Raw genomic sequence first — 21,176 nt, 5'->3', positions numbered from 1 at the left:
ACCACTCTCCACAGGCAGTTTGAAGGACCTCGCTTTTCGGGGAGGGAGAGTAAATGCTCCCTACATAGTACAAAATGATTCCCAGCTCAATACCAGGAAATGTACCCCCATCCTCACATAAGCCACTCCAAAGAAGAAGCTAGCTTTTTTCGAAGCCCAGCTCGAGCATTACCTTGTCACTCACAGAAAATATTCCATAGCCCACCTTTGAATCATCCATTCTCTGCTTCTTCTTCATTTTCACCTCTTAGAATCCACAGCTTCCTTCAAAGCCCAGCTGAGATGTCATCTAACCAAGGCCTCTCCTGATATTCCCCCTGGATATAAGTGTTATTTCACTCATGAAATGATTTTGTACATGTATTATAATTACTTATCTGTGAATGCGTTGTACCTTACATTCTTCCCCATAGAAGACAACAGCTTCCTTGAGGAGAGATATCCTTTTATCCCCAAGACCTAGGACCTACCTTGCACAGAGTTAGATGTCTAATAAATAGTATAACCAATTGTTTTTCAGCAGTTAGGTGGCGCAGTAGCTAAAATACTGGGCCCATGGTCAGGAAGAGTCATCTTCCTGAATTCAAATCTGACCTCAGACGCTTCCCAGCTGTGTAACCCTGGACAAGTCGGTTAACCCTGTTTGTCTCTGCTTCTCATCTGTAAAATGAGCTGGAGAAGGAATTGGTGAATCACTCCAGCATCCCTGCCAAGAAAACCCCAAATGGGGTCACAGAGAGTCAGAAACCACTGAAAAGAGACTCAACAATGACCATAACAACAATAAATGGCTTGTTGAACTGAATTTACAACTTATTCACATAAAGTGATAAGGATGGCAAGTGAGCACAAAACCAGGAATTTCTGACTCTAGGGTGGCTTTTCCTAATTCATTCTATTGGGCTGGTCATAATAATCTTTTTTCTTTTTTTTTTCTTTTTCTTTTTCAGGACAATAAGGGTTAAGTGACTTGCCCAAGGTCACACAGCTAGTAAGTGTCAAGTGTTTGAGATCAGATTTGAACTCAGGTCCTCCTGGATCCAGGGCTGGTGCTTCATCCACTGAGCCACCTAGCTGCCCCTGGCCATAATAATCTAACTAACCTTGCAAGAGCCAGAGTAATGCATCCCTTTGCCTTGAGAACACAAGTTCAAGATCTGAGCTTACAACAAAAATACATACACTGAAGAAGGTGCTTTATTGGGTAGCAAATTTCACCAATCACCATTCTACTCTTTTTTAACTGGAGCCTGGGAATGTAAACATACTAAATTATTGCTTCGCTCTTCTGAATGACTACATCTTCAAGATGGCTAAGGATAACTATATATAGTTTGCATTAAATGTGCTAAATTCATTGAGCAGGAAAAAGTAGGATTATTATTGCCTTATTTCTCACGACACCTCATTCCATCAAACCATTCATCCATCCATCCACTCATCCATCCCCATTCATTTCCTCCAGAGTTATTCTGCTGAACAAAATGATTATCTTTATTCAGAATAAGGAACTTTTGGATAATGTGATCATCAACACTTACAACCTGTGTGACCTTGGACAAATTACATCCCTAGGCCTCAATTTCTTCACATGTAAAATGAGGGAATCTAACTAGAGGGTCTCTGTAGTGTCGTCTAGCTCTGAATCTATAATTCTATAATTTTGTGTGTGTGTGTGTAGCAATGAGTATTAAGTGACTTGCCCAGGGTCACATAGCTAGCAAGTATCAAGTGTCTGAGGCCAGATTTGAATTCAGGTCCTCCGGAATCCAGGGCCAGTGCTTTACCCACTGCTCCACCTCGCTGTCCCCCTATAATTTTTTTAAAATAATAAACAATTTTATTTATAGTTTTGAGTTCCGAATTTTATCCCTCCTTCCCTCCATGCCCTCCCCCCTGCCTGAGGCAGTAAGCAATCAAATGTGGATTAAATATGTGCACTTATATAAAACATGAACATATTAATCAATTTGCATAAGAAAACTTGAATAAAGGGGAAAAATGAAAGAAAGTGAAAATAGCATGCTTCAGTCTGTGTTCAATCAATATCAGTTCTTTCTTTGGAGGTAGATAGTATATTTCATCAATAGTCCCTTGGTATTGTCTTGGATCATTGTATTGCTGAGAATAGTTGTCATTCACAGTTCAGGGGCAACTAGGCACCGGCCCTGGATTCAGGAGGACCTGAGTTCAAATCTGTCCTCAGACACTTGACACTTAGTAATGTATGACCCTGGGCAAGTCACTTAACCCCAATTGCCTCACCCAAAAAAAGTGGTCTCAAAAAAAAAATGGACGTTGAAAGTCATTCACAGTTCTTCATCAAACAATATTGCTGTCTCTGTTCCTATAATCTTTTCATCACATCAGGCTATTCACTTGACCCTCATGGATAGCAGGGAGAAAGAATTTGGGATCATTTGACTTACCTGGAGCATCAGAGTTGTTTAAGTTAAAATGAAAGTTCAATCAATCCAATCAAAAGATACATATTCATTGCATATTCTGCCAGACCTGGTTAATGTTTGTTAGTTTGAATAAATTTTGCCCGCCTTCTCCCCACTTTTTTATTTTTTGTTGTTGCAAAGGATGATACACTAGGTAAGAGAGGGATATATTCAGAAATGAATGTGATATAAAAACAAAAGATATTAAAAAATGTTTTTAGATGTTAAAGGATGTATTGAATATATGCTATCTAGTTTTCTTCCTTTCATCTTCTGACCAGCCAGTATTTTAACATACTTTTTTATGTGTATTTTTTGCTTAGAAATTAAAAGAATGAGAACCTGGTGTGCTAGGTGAAGTGTCATTTACAAATATTTCAGACATTATAGTCCTCAACTTTATAATCAGATAATAGAAATTTTGTCTTAGGGAAGTTTCTAGATTTTCTCAACCATCAATTAAAATTTTATTTTCTCAAGGCCTAGGTCTTGGTAATCATGGCCAGTGTTGCCAGGCAGAGGAATAATGAATCAGAATCAGATGATGATATCAGAGTCCAGCAAAACCTCCAAGCTCCACCTCATGTTCAACCTAACCAAACCTGAACAAAGAATCCTCTTCCAATAACCCCAACAAGTGGATATACAGACTTTATATGCAGACCTCCAATTGGGGGATGCCATTATTTCATGAAGTACCCTGTTCTACTTTGGGATAGCTCTAATTATTAGAAAATTTCCCCTTTCCTGAATTCTAAATTCACTTCTCTTCACCTTCCACCCATTGCTCCAGGTTCCATCTTCTGAGGCCAAACAGAACAACTCCAATAGCCCTACAAGATAACTACGGATATGTCCCCCTTTTCTCTTTTCCCTGGACAAAATGTCCCAGTTCCTTCAGTCAAATGCCATGAACCAAAGGCCCTTCTCCCCCTAGTTGCACTCCTCTGGATACTCTTCAATTTAACAACATCCTTTTCAAAATGTGGCACCCAGAAATGAGCACAATGCTTTTACATGTGTCTGAACAGAGCAGGGTAATGTGGGAATAGCATCAGGGTAATGTGGGAATAGCATCTCTGTAATGATTGGAATGACGCCACCCGCTGGAGAGCTACTGTAGGAAAGCTCTGCCATGAGGAGAAGGCATCTGAGGACAAGCCATGTCGCTTTTCTTTGGTGTCAGGAAGTGGTTTTTGCTTTAGAAAGGAAGAAGGGGCGAGGCTGGCTCTCTCGCTCTCTTTTGTCAGGACTCTGGTGGAGAGTGGAGCTAAAAATGTGCTCTCCCTTTGATAGATAGTTTTTTAAACTAATATCACAGCAATTGTCTTCTCAATTTACCCTCCACAAGGGGGGACTATAGTAATATTAAGTTTTATAGAATGTTTCATTTTTTTTGTTTTATTATATGTTTCATGTGTAACAACTAAGATTCTGAATTCCCTTAGACATGTTTTTAAGAACTCTCATTGTTTGATTTGATTATTGACAAAGCTATTTTAAAGTTGTGTTAAGCTCCATTTTGTAGGAAATTTTCCTGGCTGATTACCAATATCCACACATCAAACCCTGAAAAGATTTCCATTCCACAACTACACCCAGAGGACGTCCCAAGAATCATCTGAGAAAAGACTTTCAAATACTTTAAATGAACAGTTTTGTTTTGTTGATTTTTATTCCCTTCTGTTGTTACGTACACCATTTGTAATATGTATTCTCTGCAGAGGCACTCCCTCTGCAGGCCAGTGTCAAAGCACCTATTCCTGAGGAACCACCCCTCTGTACAAAATTTCCCCTTTCTCCCTTTTCTATATTGTTATTAACATATTGTTTGTTAGCATAGGGTGTTATATTCTGTTATTTTTTACTGTTTCATCAAGGAAACATCCTGCATTTCTAGAAGAAACAAAGTGGGCGGGGCGGGGGGGAGGGAACTGTAATGATTGGAATGACGCTACCTGCTGGAGAGCTACTGTAGGAAAGCTCTGCCATGAGGAGAAGGCGGCTGAGGGCAAGCCATGTGGCTTTTCTTTGGTGTCAGGAAGTGACGTTTGCTTGTGGGAGGAAGAAGAGGTGGGGCTGGCTCTCTTGCTCTCTTTCATCAGGACTCTGGTGGAGAGTGGAGCTAGAAATGCGCTCTCCCTTTGATAAATAGATGAACCTAGGTCTCTTTTTCTCTCTCTTCACCAAATTCTTATTGTCCTTAATAAATGCTTAAAAGTCTAAACTCTTGCTAAAGCTTATAATTTATTGGTGACCACTCATTAGATATTTTAGACAGTATAGCTAGAAGTTTAGCCCCTTACACCTCCAAAGAAGAACATGTGGTAATCATGTTTATCAGGGCTCCAGACAGACCTGGTCCTAGGCTTGTCTTCTTCAGAAGGGTTTCCTGGGGGGTCTGTATTACTCCTAGGAATGCCCAGGACTAGAATGCCTGAAAGTGTACCAGGAGCCAGACAGGATACTGGAATTTCTCAGAGGTATTATTAAGCAGCACTTAGAACAGTGGAAAGAATTGTGGAAGACCTAGGTCTAAATCTCAGCTCAATCTGTGTGATCTTGGGGAAATCACTTAACCTCTCTGGGCCTCAATTCCTTCATCTGTATAATGAGGGAGTTGGATTAGATACCTGCTGAGCTCCCTACAAACTCTCAATCTATCATCGTATGATGCTATGAGAGGAAGCTTCAAATTCTCGGTACACCAGCCTCTTAACAGACCAAAGTCAGCAAGAAAGTCAGATCAAATAGTCTGAAATCCAAGTACTATTTGTAAAGCCCATGCATTTGGTGACCTTGACTTCTACTTCCTGAGCTAAATCCATTCCAAAAGCTCTGTCAAACAGCTGGATCTGGACTTCCCTATGGCCCAATCTTAGATTCCAGACTGGGAATCTTTGGTACTTTTTATGGTAAGAGGGGACCTGAGAAAACAAGAGGGAGAAAAGGAAGAGAACAAAAGAGAACAGGAAAGTTTCGTAAGCCTGTGACAAAAACAATAAGCAGAACCCCCTGAAATATTCCTCAAAGGTCAGTAAACTATAGTTTTATGACAAACTCTCAGTTCCTTAGAATTTTCAGATTCTCATTTTTCATGAAGTTTATAATTTTGGGTATTGGTTATAAAGATTTTTTATTGGTCTTTACACTCATCCCTAGACCTCTATTAATATATACTGGCCCAATAGTAATAGTAATTCTGAGTAAATACTGCTCGAAGATTGCAGGCCCTCTAAAAGAGAAGGGAGAAAAGCAATGGCATTCTGCCTGTTGGAAAGCAGGGCACCAACTGATCCCTTCAAGTTCTGAAACCCATGATCCTGTGAACTTGGAGAACCTATCACATATTTATAACTCATTCTGGATATAGGCTCTATGAGGGAGAGGGCTTAGCATTAGCTTACCCAGAAGTTCTTTCCCAATGCCTTCTACTATAATAAAGCTGAACTCCAATAAATATAATCTTTGAATCATGGGATTTTAAAGTAAGAGGGTGCCTTCTTTCACAAGTGAGGAAGCTAAGGCTCATTCAGGGGAAGTGACTGGCTCAAGGTCACACAGGTCCTAAGCTGCAAGACAGGTCTTCTGAATGCTACTCTCCCACTCCTTCTCCTCCATCATCCTGCCTCTTTATTTACAGAAGGAACAGTTTCTTTTTTCCTTAAAGTCCTTTTTAATGTACTTTGGCCCCTGAAACTCCAAGATCTCAGATTGAAATTTGGAAGAGACCTTAGAGGCCATGTACTCCAACCTTCTTATGTTACAAATGAGGAAACAGATTTAGAAAAGCTAATACCTGGTCACCCATGAGGCAGAATCTGAATCCAGGTCTTCCTGACCTCTTAATCTCATACACTTCTTCAAATAAAGGAGCTGTGCAAAAAAGCACAAGATCTCACTATTCCAGGCTTGGAGGGCCCACCAGTTCTGTCTCCCTGCTCTTGGCATGGTTACAAACTAATCAGCCAAACATACTCTTTCCATATATTATTTTTCAGGAGTGATAATAATAGCTAACATTTACATAGTGCTTACTGTGTGCCAAATGCTTTTTGCAAATATACTCTCATTTGATTCTCACAACCCTGGGAGGTAGGTGCTACTACTAACCTCATTTTTCAGATGAGGAAACTGAGGCAAACAGGTTAAATGGATTGCTCCAGGACACACAGCTCAAAGAGTGTCTGAGGCTGGATTTGAACTCTGAGTTTTCTGATGGATCCAGGCCTGATATTCTCAGCACCGAGCCACCTAGCTTCCTGAAACGGTAATAGCTAGAGGATTGGCCTGGGATTCAGGACATACTTGGCTCCTGACTCTGCTATGATAACCAGCTGAGTAACCTTGAAGGATTTATGAAGGACCTCTTCGTGCCCCAGACCACTCTGAAAGACTAAGTTATAAATGAGATAGATACTCATTTGAATCAGTGGAGGGAGTTTCTGCACCAAAACTGCCCAAGACGAAAACTCCAGCATGGATCCTGGGTGGGGGAGGGGATTTTTACAGATAATTGGAAGTTATTATATTTCTGATCAGTCCCTTCTCCGCTCATGATTCTACCCTGGGAAGTCTTCTCCCCACTCCATCCCTCCCCTAGCCACCTCGCAACAGGCTAAAAAACCAGGGTTCCTGGTAAGAGTGGATCATCTCATCTGTAAAAATCCTTCTGACGGCTACGCAGCTTGACTTCATTCTTTTTTAAACTTGAACAGGGAGAACTTTGAGCAAGCTGATGTGCCTCCCTTCAGAGTGCCTGAGCCGCTTCTCAGTGACACATACATTACTGCTGAAAAGAAAGCCGCTTCAACACGTCTATGGGAGTCAGAGTTTAGCCTCAGAAGCAGCAGCCACAAACACGTTTAAGGTAAACGACGGAGACAGAAGGAACTTCTGACTGCCAATGGGCTTCTTTTTGCCCCTTGATTTTTCTCATTTGCTGCAAGAAACTAATCCATTTCCTGCGGACACAGAGACCTCCTGACCCTCTTGGCTGTTACAACCCGCTTTACACATCCTGCTTCTCCAGCACCTAAAAATAAACCGGCGTGCAATGAAACACAACTGCCCAACACGCCCCTTCCCCTGGGTCCCTGACAGCACAACTAACCAACGTTCCAAGTCCTGCATCAGAAGCCTAGAATGCATACTTCCTCCTCCGCCCCCCTCTACCAACTCCTTTCCATCCCGCGCCAAAGAACCCCCTACCCCACCCCCTGTCATTTCTCCTGCGCCACCCACCCTACTGCCAGGCCCCTGACCCGGGCCCCTAAGGGGAAGGCGACTGGGTGCGGTATGGTGCACGTACAGCCACAGCAGGGCGGGGATTAAGATGCCCCTTTCGTTTCCACTGACCCTAACTAAGCTCCCGTTCCAGAGATGAGGAAACCAGCTGTGCGCCCGAGCCCCGGCCCCCTTCTCCTCAGAGAGATGCACTGCTACTTTCAGGGGCTTTGAGATCTCTCTGCTACGCCCCAAGAGTTGACCCTGAGCACTAGGTCCCCCTTCTGCCTCCGCTTTTGCACGTCTCGCCCCGAAGTTCCTCCCCCCTGGCCAACACCCACTCCCCTTCTTTTCCTTCTGCTCTCCCCACCCCCAAATACGAGGAAAGAGTGAGTGCCCAATTGTGGCTGCGGACTGAGTGGGTCTAGGGGCCAGGGTCCCCTCTAAAGTACTGCGCTCCTCCCCTCCTCGCGCACCCCGGGACTGCAGGGGCAGCTGCCGCCGCTCCTTCCCCCCACCATCCCCAAACCCGCCAGACCCGCCCCAGCCGCAACTCTGCCTAGGCGCTCGAACCAAGGAGGAGGCGCGGAGAGAGAAACGCTGCGACTCACCGCCACTGTCACTCCCGGCGTCTGCCTGTGTCACCCGGAGAGAGGCGGCGGCGGTGGCGTGGCGGCAGCGGCAGCGGCAGTAGCAGTAGCAGCAGCGGCAGCAGCAGCGCCTTACCCCCGCCCGCCTCCCCGCGATGGCCGCTGCAGCAGCTCCAGGGGCCCCCTCCCTTCAGCCAAGCAGACCCTCACCCAGCAGACCTCTCCCTTCCCCGGGGCTCTCTGGCTTTCAGGTGGCCGAGGGAGGCCCACATCTCCGGTCCCAGCCTGGGAGTGGCATGGCCATGGCTGGGGGGGGGGGGGGTCCGGACGGACAGCTGGGGCCGGATTAAAGGGGCGCACGGGGATCAATAGGCGCTAAGGGTTCGAGAGATCTGGGGCTAAAAAGTGGCGGGAGACCTGCGAGCTGAGGGCCCCACATGGAACTGGGGCTGGACGGGTTATGGGGAGCAGGAAAGTAAATTCTCCCGCAGTCACCTTCCCCTCGACCGGGAGCATAAAACAAGTCTGCTCCGGGATTGTCTTGCAAGTCCCTTGTACCTTTCAGCCCCATCTGAAATTCAGGGGTACATGCGACATACCATCGCAGTTTCCTACCATCATCATCAAGGAACGTTTGCTACCCTTGCTAACACTGTGTAGTTATTTGAGTGGCACTCGCTACTTAGTGCCTGTGTGACCTTGAGCCAATGACTAGTCCTCTCTCTGGGCCTCAGTGTTCCTCATCTGTAAAGTGAGGAGCTCTAGGGGCAGCTAGGTGGCACAGTGGATAGAGCACCGGCCCTGGATTCAGGAGGACTTGAGTTCAAATCCGGCCTCAGACACTTGACACTTACTAGCTGTGTGACCCTGGGCAAGTCACTTAACCCTCATTGCCCTGCAAAAAAAAAAAAAAAAAAAAAAGTGAGGAGCTCTAAAATCTCTTCGAGCTCTATCTATAAACTGTGATTAATAAAAGATGCCCTCCCTTCTCTCTGTAAACCAGAGCTTCTTAACTTGGGCCAGGGGGTCGGTCGAGGGGGGAGGAAAAGGGAGGGGAGGGGTGTCCGGAACTCCTTTGATAGGCTGGAGAATCCAATGGACAGTTAGTTTCTCAGAATAAAGATGTTAAAGGTTAAAGGCATAAAATAAAATATATAGAATTACTAAAGAAATCAATTACATTAAAATAGTTATCGATTTTTTTAAAAGTTCACAGACCCTAAGTTATAAGCCCCTTATCTAGACTGTCTTACTTTTCCTGGTATCCTCCTCTCCCATGAGATTATTATTTCTATGCAGATGACTCTCAAATTTGTATATCCAGTCTAAATCTCCATTCTCAGCTCTGGTCTCACATCCCCACTTGCCTATTGGACATCTCCAACTAGACATCTGGTAAGTATCTCAAACTCCATGAGCTGGAAATAGAATTCATTAGCCTGCCTCTCCTCCAAAATTCCCTATTTCTTTGACTTTTTCTTTTTTTTTTTTTTTGGCGGGGCAATGGGGGTTAAGTGATTTGCCCAAGGTCACACAGCTAGTAAGTGTCAAGTGTCTGAGGCCAGATTTGAACTCAGGTCCTCCTGAATCCAGGGCCTGTGCTTTATCCACTACACCACCTAGCTGCCCCCAAACTTCCCTATTTCTAACTGAAGACACTCCTGTCCCTCCACTCACCAGAGAGCCATCCTAGATTTCTCCCTCTCCTTCACTACCTCTTTCCCCCAGTCAATCCTTCCTGGACATTATCTTCACCATGTGCCTTACCATCCACTCACATGACTGCCAGCAGATTAATTCAGGTCCAGTCACCTTTCACCTGGACAATTGTAACTGACTTCTTATCCTCTTTTCAATCTTTCGACTTTCTGATTCTTCCATACAGCTTCCAAAGTTATCATCCCCAAACAGTCCTGACTATGTCCACTCATCTCCCTATAACCATGATACAAGCTCCTCTTTGACATTTAAAGCTGATTGAAATCTAGCTATACCCTGCCTTTCCAGGCTTAATAAGAATAGCTAGCATTTATGTAGTGCTTCAAGGTTTGGGAAGCATTTCTTAGTACATGTCACTCATTTTGTGCAATCTACCTTGCTTCATGTTCCAGGCAAACTGTCCTACTTACTGTTTCTCAGCACTGTATTTATGGTGGGGCAACTGGGACACTGACCTAGGGTGCTGACATTGCCTTCCCCTACTTCTTCCCCAAAGCAGTCTCCTGGACAACCCTGGAGTCTTGTGGTCCTTCTATGAACTGCATTGTGGCTGCCCCACCTCTCCTTTTCCCATTACAGGCTGCCACCTCTGTCCCAAGCCCATTGCACTCTGTCCCAGCTTTTGTCTCAGGAGCTGCCTTTCCCCACAAATGAATCCCCTGTTCTTGGAGACTAGGGCAAATTCAGTTGAAGGTGGGGCTAGGGTTTTGAAAGGCACTGAAGATGACCAGCTTTCACTCATTCCTTTATTCATTCATTCATTCAATAAACATTTATTAAGCACTTATTATGTACCAGGTACTTTGCTAAGTGTTGGAGATACAAAAAGAGGCAAAAGACAGTCCCTGCCTCAAGGAGTTTACAATCTAACAGGAGGCGTTTACAATCTAGTGGAATGAGTATATATCTTACACATTTGAATGTTTGAGAGTTGGCACATGAACTCCCTAGTATCTGGAAGTTTTTGATGTAACCCTGTTGGTATCATAATGGTCCTCTTTCCAATGTTCAATTGGGAGAATTCAATAGTATGCTAGTAGGATTCATATCCTGTGACACCCTCTGCTGGAGAGTGGACACTAATGAGGTTTGGCTGGTAAATCCTCAGTCACAATCCCCCACCTGGGTGTATGCACACACACACATACACACAAACATACAATGCAATGCCTTTCTTACAAGAACCTACAACCTTGCTATTCCCCAAACAGCATGCTAGGGGGCACAGTGGAGAAAGCACCGGCCCTAGATTCAGGAGGACCTGAGTTCAAATCCAACCTAACACTTGACACTTACTAGCTGTGTGACCCTGGGCAAGTCACTTAACCCTCATTTCCCCGCAAAACAAACAAACAAAAAAACAGCATTCTAACTCCAATTTCTGTCCCTGGAATAGACTCTTTCTTTATCCTGGGTTCTTGGCTTACTACAAAGTCTGAATTGTGTCATCTCCTTAGAGAAGCCTTTCCTGATCCTCCAGATCCTTACAACTTCCTTCCTCCTCAAATGATCTTGTGGTCACTTACCTATTTAAGTGCTTAATTTCCAGCAGAATATTAACTTCCTGAAGACAGGTTTTTTTTTTTGGTTTTCTATCTTTGTATCTTTGCCGTACCTTACTCACACTGGGTGTTCCTCAATGCTGAAATTCCCACATGCCAGTCCTTTGGGTGGAGGCCTTGAAGATGTTAATTGAAGTGCAAAGATAGGGAGTCATAATATGCTGTTTGTTGGGTCACTGAGGCCTGGCAGGAATGCTTAGGATAGACCACTCGGGAAAGTTTGGATGGGAGCACAAGTGAGCAAAAGATCTTAGCATAGTCAGCCACAAATCACAGGCACAGCAGTGGGTAGTTCTGGGTAGTCAGTGAGCAGCTTGAGGGCTCTGGGCACCTAAAGGAGATGAGAGCCCAGAGGGGAAGGAGTGGGAACCTATTCTGGTTTGACCTAGAGGTCACCCTCCCAGCAGTCAGTGCCCTGAATTATGCAGTTTACTTACTTCCTCCAACAGGACACTCCATCTCCTGTTTCTTTGGGCAGGCTGTCTCCATGCCTGGAGTACCCACTCACCTCTACCTCCTGGTTTCCCTGGCTTTCTTCAAGGCTCAATTCAAATCCCACCTTCTGCAGGAGATGTTTCCCAGTACACTGCTTCATGTCTTCCCCCTTTAAATTACCTTTCATTTACTTTGCAGATAGCTTGTACATACCTAATAATTTCTATTTCTTCCATTAAACTCTATGCTGTTTGAGGGCAGAGAATGGTTTTTGCCTTTCTTTGTATCCCTAGCACTTAGCACATAGTGAATACCTGATAAATGCTTGTTGACTGACTGCAATATTTGGGGACTAAGCACCATGGCCTCTTTGCCTCTTCTGAGCCCCAGCCTTGTAACAATGGAAATGATGCATGGCTACCAATTTCTTAATTGCCATTTTGGGGGAAGTCTTCCCCATGAATATATGGGTTTTCCCTTGCCTGGGCAGCTCTCCCTAAGGTTAAGTGGCTTTTTGACACGTTTGAAAAACAAAACAGTCATTAAAATGTGCTCTGGAAGTTTTTCAGGAAACAGAATGAAGGTGATCATTTGCCTTTTACCTTCTGCCATTTGAAGTGCTTCTGACAACAGTGGTCACCCAGAAGCTTTCTCCAAATTCAGAAAAAATTCAGTCTCAAAAAAGAAGAAGAAGAAGAAGAGGAGGAGGAGGAAGAGGAGGAAGAGGAGGAGGAGACTGGAGTTATTTATTCCTCAAAGGAGGAAGTGTCTCCCTGTGTAAACTTTTCATGAACCTTGAGTCTATGATGCTTCCTGACAAATTGGTTACCAGTTGATGGGATGTGACAAAGCTCCTTGGCCCCAGGGAGGACCATATAGAATACTCCCCCAACAGGCTTCCCAGGGCAACATCTCTCTGGTAACTGGACTGTACCCACCAAGGCAATGAAAAGAGAAAGGGGGGAGAGAAAAGTTCTCTTGCCTTCTCCCATTTTTTCTCTTTTCTAGTGCATACCATTTCTTTTCTCTGTCCACTACAAACAACAACAATAAAAAGAAAACACATTTCAGATAAGTTCTAAATGTGTTTTCTCCCTTTAGTGTGAAACAACTAGTCTCTCCCCCTAGGCTCCAAGTCCTACACTACCACAACATAGGCATCTTGCAGAAAGGACAATGCTTCTATTAGGCATCATGATGATTATTATTGTTTGTCCTTCGTTCTCAAAGAGAACTATGACATGGGGGTGATGTCATGACTTGCAGTGAATTGGATTTAAGAGAGAGATGGGTATGCAAGGTCACCAACCGCATTCTTTCCTCCAGAGACGTCTCAGTCCAGTGGCAAGATATACATCAGGACCACTGGAGATGGCCCCAGATGTTTCTTTGTTGTTGTTTTTTAAGACAACTGGGGTTAAGTGACTTGCCCAGCGTCATAAAGCTAGTAAGTGTCTGAGTTGAGATGGATCCTCCTGACTCCCGGGGCCAGTGCTCTACCTACTGTGCCACCTAGCTGCCCCCCTCATGATGGTACAATGGAGTCAAGAAGACCTGAGTTTGAGTTGTGATTTAAACACTAGCTTTTTAATTCTGGGCAAGTCACTTAAACTATTTGAGGATTTGTTCATCTGTAAAATGAGGAAGCTGGACTAGATGCCCTTTAGGGTTCCTTCTATTATCCTGTGGTCTTAAAACTAGCATATACAACAGAGGACTCATTATCCATCCCCCCTTTCTGCCCCACCCCCTGCAGCTGTCTTCCAAACTTCCCTAAATTCTGTCAAAGGTCCCACCATTCTTTCAGTCTCCCAGCATCATCACCTTGGTATTATCCTGGGCTCCTCCCTCTGCCACCACAAATCCATTCAGTTGCCAACTCTTGTCATTTCTTTCTTCACTTCTTCCACATGAATATCTTCTCCATGAAGATATTCTCCACCCTATCAATCCCTCATTACCCCTTGGCTAAACTAGCAAAAAAGCCTCTTACTTGCCTTCCTTGACTCCTCTTTCCTTTCTCCAGCTAGAGTCTTACCTTCTAAAAGAACTTTATCCCAGTCTTCCTTAATCGTAATGCCTTCCCTCTGAGATTATTGCCAACAACTCTTATCTATATCCTGTTCAAACATAGCTCTTTGCATTCTGTCTCCCCCTTTAAACTATGAGCTCCTTGAGAAAGACTGTCTTTTGCCTTTCTTTGTATCTCAGGCACCTAACACAGTGCCTGACACACAGCAAGTGCTTAATAAATATTAGTTGACTGTTTGATTGACACAAGCTCACAGTTTTCAATTTAATTAGAATATCTCTAAAGCAGTTCTTCTAGTCCCATGAAAGATTTGTCCTAGGCTGAGCTCTCTCTTTTCAGCTTCTGAGGTCCCTGGGGAAGCTGGGTCCTTTCTCCTCTGGGACCTAGTTCCATCCTCCAGGCTTTAAATTGAAAGTATTCTTCATAGTTATTCCTAGATTCTGCCCACAGAAATTTCCTGCTATGCTTTTTCTATGGTTCTGGGAACTTAGTATATTATTGTATTCCCTTGAGATGTTGACACCCTAATCTTAATCAGAGTCTCCTAAATTGTTCTCTCACCTCCAATCTCTCCAATATCACCCCTTCTCCCCCTCTTTCTATGCCCCCTCCCTTTTTCTTCCCTTCTCCCCTTCTTCTCTTTTATTCTCCCCCTCCCTTTCTCTTCTCCCTTCTCATTTCCCCTTCCCTCAATTTTGTTCCTCCCCCTCCCTTCTCCCTTCCCTTCCTTTTCCCCCTTCCTCCCTTCTTTTCCCTTATCCCCTATTATCCCTTCAATTGTCCTCTTCCTCTCCTTGTTTTTCTCTCTCCTTTCTCTCCCCTCTTGTTCCTTCCCCAATTTTATTTTCTCTCCCACCATAGGATCTCCAAAGGTTACATGTTCCTTTCCAACTCTACCTCTTAACTATACCCAAAGGGCAATCAAACTATGTATACCCTTTGATCCAGCAATACCACTAAGAACACTAAGAGGTCTGTATCCCAAAGAAATGATAAAAAAGGGGAAAAGACCTACATGTACAAAAAAATTAGCAAGTCTTTTTGTGATGGCAAAGAATTGATAATTGAGGGGATGTGCATCAAGTGAGGAATGGCTGAACAAGTTGTTGTATATGATTATGATGGAATACTATTGTGCTATCAGAAATGACAAGCAGAATAATTTCAGAAAAACTGGGAAAGACTTACATGAACTGATACAAAGTGGAGTAGAACCAGGTGAACATTGTACATAGTAACAGCAATATTGTGCAATGATCAACTAAGTTTGACTTAGTTTTTCTCAGCAACACAATGAGGCAAAACAATCCCAAAGGACTCATGGTGGAAAATGCCATTCATAGCCACAGAAAGAAGTGATGAAGTTTGAATGCAGATCGAAACATACTATTTTCACTTTCTTTATTTTTTCATTTTTTTCCCTTTTGGTTTGTTTCTTCTTTCATGATATGACTAACATGGAAATATGTTTTACATGATTGTACATATATAACCTATATAAATTGCTTACCATCTTAGGGAGGAAGAAGAGAGGGAGAAAATTTAGAACTCAATTTTTTAAAATAAAGGTTAAAAATTGTCCTTACACATAATTGGGGGAGGATGCTATTTTAAAAAACAACTCCACCTCCTATACCAGTCATGGATTTTTATAGCCCCTCCCAGGTCTATAATTTTACACTGAGCTTTTTCATTACAGCCCACCTTCAGTGTCTACAGCTACTCTGGACATATCCCCCAGAACCAAATGATTTAGGGATAGGGGACTTTTCACTACAGTGTATTGCTCCTTACACCCACATGTCCCTGCATTTTTGTCTGCAATTGATGCAAACTACAGGGCCACTGCTCTCCACGGCAAGGACTAAAACTGTTTCTCTCCAGGGACAACAGCAGGTGCAAGAGGGTGGAGCCTGTCATTTCCACACTAGACTGCTTTGTGAGCTATGAACTCAAGACATCCATCTGTTGCCTTTGGGAAGATCAATGAGTCTAAAGGTTTTTCAGAACAGCTGCAGACCTCTATTGGATGATAGCATTACTTTGAACTAAAACATTTTGCTTTCTTGCAGCAGGAAAAGTCTTATCTATGAATTCCAATTTTTTGATAATCTCAGTGCTGTATTTAGGTCCATTAAATGGTATGAGAAATTTGTCATAAAATTGGAGTAATCTAGCTACTAAGCATTTTATAGATACCATATTGTTGAGCGTTATCTCTGTTTGTAAGGTATGGGTTCATAGATTCAGAGCTAGAAGGGATTCTAGGCATCCTGAGGAGACCTTAGGGGAAAGTGAGGCCCAGGGAGGTGAAGTGATTTGCCCAAGGTCATACAATTATTAAGTGACAAAAGCAGGATGTGAACACCTCTGTCCTTTCTCCAGCCTCTCATTCTTCCATGAGCCTAGAGGTACCATGAGAGAAGGGACCCTATCTTACCTAAACTCTACATCTCTTCCCAACACTTAAAATATTTCTCTGCACACCATAGGTATTTTTAATTGTTTGTTAAATAATAACTTATATAATGTATAAACCTTTGCAAAACACTTCACTCACTATGCCCATTTTACAGGTGAGGATATTGAGGCTCTAAGACTTACCCATAGTCACAAAGCCAGTAAATATAACAGCCAAGATTGGAATTTAGGTCTTTGGACTCCATAATTCTTTGCACTATACCGCACTGCTTCCTTATGAATATTCTATAACCAGAACACTGGTTATTTCACAGTGAATATAACATTTGTGTTTTGTTGTTTGTCCTTCATTCTCGAAGAAAACCATGACATCAGGGTGATGTCATGACTTGCACTGAATTGGATTTAAGTGAGGAAGGGCTGTGCAAGGTCATGAATGTCACTTTCTCCTCCAGAGCCATCTGGGTCCAGTGGCAAGATACATATCAGGATGACTGGAGATGACCCTAGATGTTTAAGGCAGTTAGGGTTAAGTGACTTGCCCAGGGTCACATGGCTAGTAAATATCTGAAGTGAAATTTTAACCCAGGTCCTCTTAACTCCAGGGCCAGTGCTCTATCCACTGTGACACCAGAGGTGGGGAAAAAAAAGACATTCATAGGAGGGAGCTAGGTGGTGCAGTGGATAAAGCACCGGCCCTGGATTCAAGAGGACCTGAGTTCAAATCCAGCCTCAGACACTTGACGCTAGCTGTATGTCCCTGGGCAAGTCACTTAACCCTCATTACCCTGCGCACACACACACACACACACACACACACACACACACACACACACACACTCAAGACATTCGTAACAGCAAACAGGAATTTTATGTTACTTAACACCATCTGTAAGATTCACCTACTTGCTGGTGTCCTCCATTTCATTGATAAATTCATTATTGGAATTGCCATTATGGGCTGAATTAACTACCCCATCTCTGGTCATTCTGACCCTGATGGAGTCCTTCAGCAAGTCTGGGTATAAGATAGATGTCACTAGTACAATAAGGCTTCTGGTGGTGCAGTGAAAAGAGAATTCTACACTTGGAGTCAGGAAGACCTGAATTCAAATTTGGCCTCCAGACTTGTGTGAGCCTTTGCAAGTCATTTAATGTCTGTCTGCCTTGGCTTCATCAACTATAAAAAGGGAATAATAATAGCATCTATCTCTCACAGTTGTGAGAATCAAATGAAATAATATTTGTAAAAAGCGCTCAGCATAGTGCTTGGCACTATATAAATGCACATGCCATTGTCTCCCTTCTCTTCCCCAAGGACTGAGGCAGAAGCTTCAGCTTAGGAGAAGTGCAGGCAACAGCATTAATTCTCTCTATTTTGTTCTAATTGATCTTAACCCAGACACTATGAATAGACTTGTGTCATAGCAATTGTATGTTTGCTTCCCTCACAACTTAGCAACCATTTGAGACTTTTGTGGGAAGAAGAAATATTTGGTTGAGGTAGGCCCCCTCTGGAAACACAGCGTGCAGTTCATAAAGTCTTGTCATTATCCAAGTCTCATTAGTGACATTTTTGGCCATCCCCTACCACAGCAACAGAGTTCTGGTTAAAGTAATTTCATTAGCTCAGTGGACCTGGTATATTACTCATATGCCAAAGGTGAGATGCAAAGCCTGATAGAAAAGAGATGAAACATAAAACTTTTCTCTATAGTTAAGTATAGATTGGAATTAAAGCCACAAAATATAACTATGACATATCACTGTTATTTTAAATACTGAATTCCTCTTTTGATCTGTATTCTAAAAAAGTCAAGGCCCAGAAATCACAAACCTGTGTGGTTTACTTACCTCACCACTCTCTGGAGGAGCAGTTATTCCATGGGGCTACTAGAGGTAGAGGATTTGGGGTAGTTTGTTACAATGTCTTCCCATTTAGATGGTGTGTGAGAGTTTGACACATGTGCCATTTTTTCTTAATAAAGCAAGCTTAAAAATTAATAAGAGGAACTTTGTTTTGTTGTTGTCGTTCAGTTGTATCTGACTCTTCATGACCCCATTTGGAGTTTTCTTGGCAAAGATATTGGAGTGGTCTACCATTTTCTTCTCCAGCTCATTTTACAGAGCTATGGTAAACAGGATTAAGTGACTTAACCAGGTTCTTACAGCTAGCAAGTGTCTGAGGTCAGATTTGAACTCAGGAAAATGAGTCTTCCTGACTCCAGGCCCAGCTCTCTATCCACTACACTATCTAGCTTCCCCAGTAACTTTATAAGCGATACTAAAAATGTATGCATGATATACACCATCAGAAAAAGACCAAAATAATGAAAGTGGCTTACAATACAATTAGAAACCTTTTTTTCTAACCAAACAAACTCTTTTCTTGTCAGTGACAACTATGGTCCATTATCTCTGCATGAGCAAGGCAAGTTTGAAGAACAGATGTTCCCAGAAATCTTGGATAAATAAAATCTTCCATAGACTTCCTTATGACACTGTTGTCTCCCCATGGTTCCTTTCTCTATAGAACTAGGAGTTGTTTCTGGTCTACTCGTCATGGCACAGTGTATATGGATTTCCCTTTTCTTCCCTACGGTCTGAGTTCAGGCAGAAAAATCTGTCCTAAACTTGGTAATTTCTCAAATCTATATCCTTCCTGTTATCTCTCACTTATGCTTCACTGCTCCCATTTCTAATTTAGGAGACTTCCTATCCGGGACCAGATTTGGTTCCAGATACCCCACCCATCTTTTAGTCCATACCAGGGATCAGACTGAACTGTGATATTGGTGATTTCCTGTATTCTTCTCAGAAAATACAATATCAACTTCAATAAAATAAACTTAAGAGGAATAATATTTTAGTCAAATGTTTTTTTCTGCTCTGGTTGTTACTCCTATAAATTTTCCAAACCACCTCTCTACCTACCCATAGCCCTTCCTTATATGGTATAATGTAGTGAACACAGATTTTTTTCTCTTTCAATATTTAAGCTTTTTGTTCAGGTACATATAAACATTTTAAACATTTTTAAAACTTTGAATTCCAAATTATTTCCCTTCCTTCCCTTCCCTCTCCCTGAAATGACAAGCAATTTAATGTAGGTTATATGTATATAGCCATGCAAAACGTATTTCCAAACCAATCATATTGCAAAAGAAAACCAGAGTAAAAAAAAAGCACAAGAAAAGTAAGGAAAGATTTTTTAAATGGATGCTTCAACCTGCATTTAGACTCCATCAGGTTTTTTTTTTTCCTAGAGGTAGATGGCATTTTTCATTATGAGTCCTTCAGAATTGTCTTAGATCATTGCTAAGAATAGCTGTTATTCATAGTTGATCATTGCACAATATGGTTTTTACTGTATACAATGTTCTCCTGGTTCTACTCACTTCACTTTGCATGAGTTCATGTAGTCCAGTTTTTTTTCTGAAAGTATCCCCTGATGGGCATCCCCTAAATTTTCAAATTTTCTCTACCACAAAAAGAGCTGGTATAAATATGTTGTATATATAGGTCCTTTTCCTTTTTTAAAATCTCTTTGGGATACAGACCTGGTAATGCTATTGCTGGGTAAAAGGGCATGGACAGTTTTATAGACTTTTGGACATAGTTTCAAATTGCTCACCACAATGGTTGGATCAGTTCCCAACTCCACCAATAGTGTATTAGTGTTTAATTTCCCACATGCCCCACCCCCAACATTTGTCATTTTCCTTTTCTGTCATATAGGTGTGAGCTGGTACCTCAGAGTTGTTTTAATTTAGATTTCTTTAGTCAAGTGATTCAGAGTATTTTTTCATTTGACTATAGATAGCTTTAATTTCTTCCTCTGAAAATTACCTTTTCATATCCTTTGATTATTTATCAATTGGGGAATGGTTTATAGTCTTATAAATTTGAAGCCATCCTTTACATATTTGAGAAATAAAACCTTGATCAGAGAAACTTGCAGTAAAAACTTTTCCCAGTTTTTTGCTTTCCTTCTAATATTGGTCGCATTGATTTTCTTTGTGCAAAACCTTTTCAACTTAATGTAATCAAAATTATCCATTTACATCCTGTAATGCTCTCTATTTCTTGTTTGGTCATAAATTCTTCCCTTATTCATAGATTAAACAGATAAACTGAATACTCCCCTAATTTAATGAACACAGATTTTCAAGTCCATAGAACTTGGGTTTGAGTCCTAACTCTCTTATTCACTAGATTCATTTACTTGGCTAATCTCTCTTAACCTCAGTTTCCATATCTGTAAAATGGGGGTAAAAATACCTTCACTTCTTATTTCACAGGAATTGTTGAGAAAGTGCCTTGTAAAGTACTATGTAGATTTTATCTATCATTACTTATCATTTGCTTTCCTTAACTAAGCTATACTTTCAAAAATATAGAATGGTCCAGGGTTCCTCTCAACTCAAATTGCAATTGAACTCACTGAAAACATAGCTATTTTCCTACTTTCTTTTTACTCATCTGACTTTCTCATTTAATCAAAAGAATATCTGATGACAATTAATAAGTAAAGAAACATAAAATATAAATAATTGGCAAACATAACTAAAAGCAAAGAAACTCAATCCCTCCACAAAAAAGATATGGAAGAATAAATATACCAATTCATTGTTGGTGGCCTTGCAAACTTAGAGAATTTCTCTGGGGAGGAATATGACAATACATATTAAACATTATAAAAATAATCGTACTAGTTTATCATCCAATTACTGGGAATATGCCC

General features: G+C 42.1%; 1 protein-coding gene across 3 annotated transcripts in view; it reads right to left on the bottom strand.

Moving 5' to 3' along the window:
• Nucleotides 1-8,493, bottom strand: part of NCALD (neurocalcin delta) — a 586,370-nt gene extending 577,877 nt beyond the window's left edge. For 2 of the 3 annotated variants that reach the window (XM_043965590.1, XM_043965608.1), the window contains exon 1: nucleotides 8,285-8,493. The gene's annotated coding sequence lies outside the window, so the exon portion shown is untranslated. The remainder of the gene's footprint in view (nucleotides 1-8,284) is intronic. The other variant, XM_043965575.1, reaches the window with a different exon arrangement.
• Between the last annotated feature and the right edge of the window lie 12,683 nt (nucleotides 8,494-21,176).

The sequence above is a fragment of the Dromiciops gliroides genome, chromosome 1 (genome assembly GCF_019393635.1).
Source record: "Dromiciops gliroides isolate mDroGli1 chromosome 1, mDroGli1.pri, whole genome shotgun sequence".
Classification (NCBI taxonomy): domain Eukaryota; kingdom Metazoa; phylum Chordata; class Mammalia; order Microbiotheria; family Microbiotheriidae; genus Dromiciops; species Dromiciops gliroides.
The sequence above is the reverse complement of the archived record's forward strand: the minus strand, read 5'-3'. Positions and strand labels throughout refer to the sequence as shown.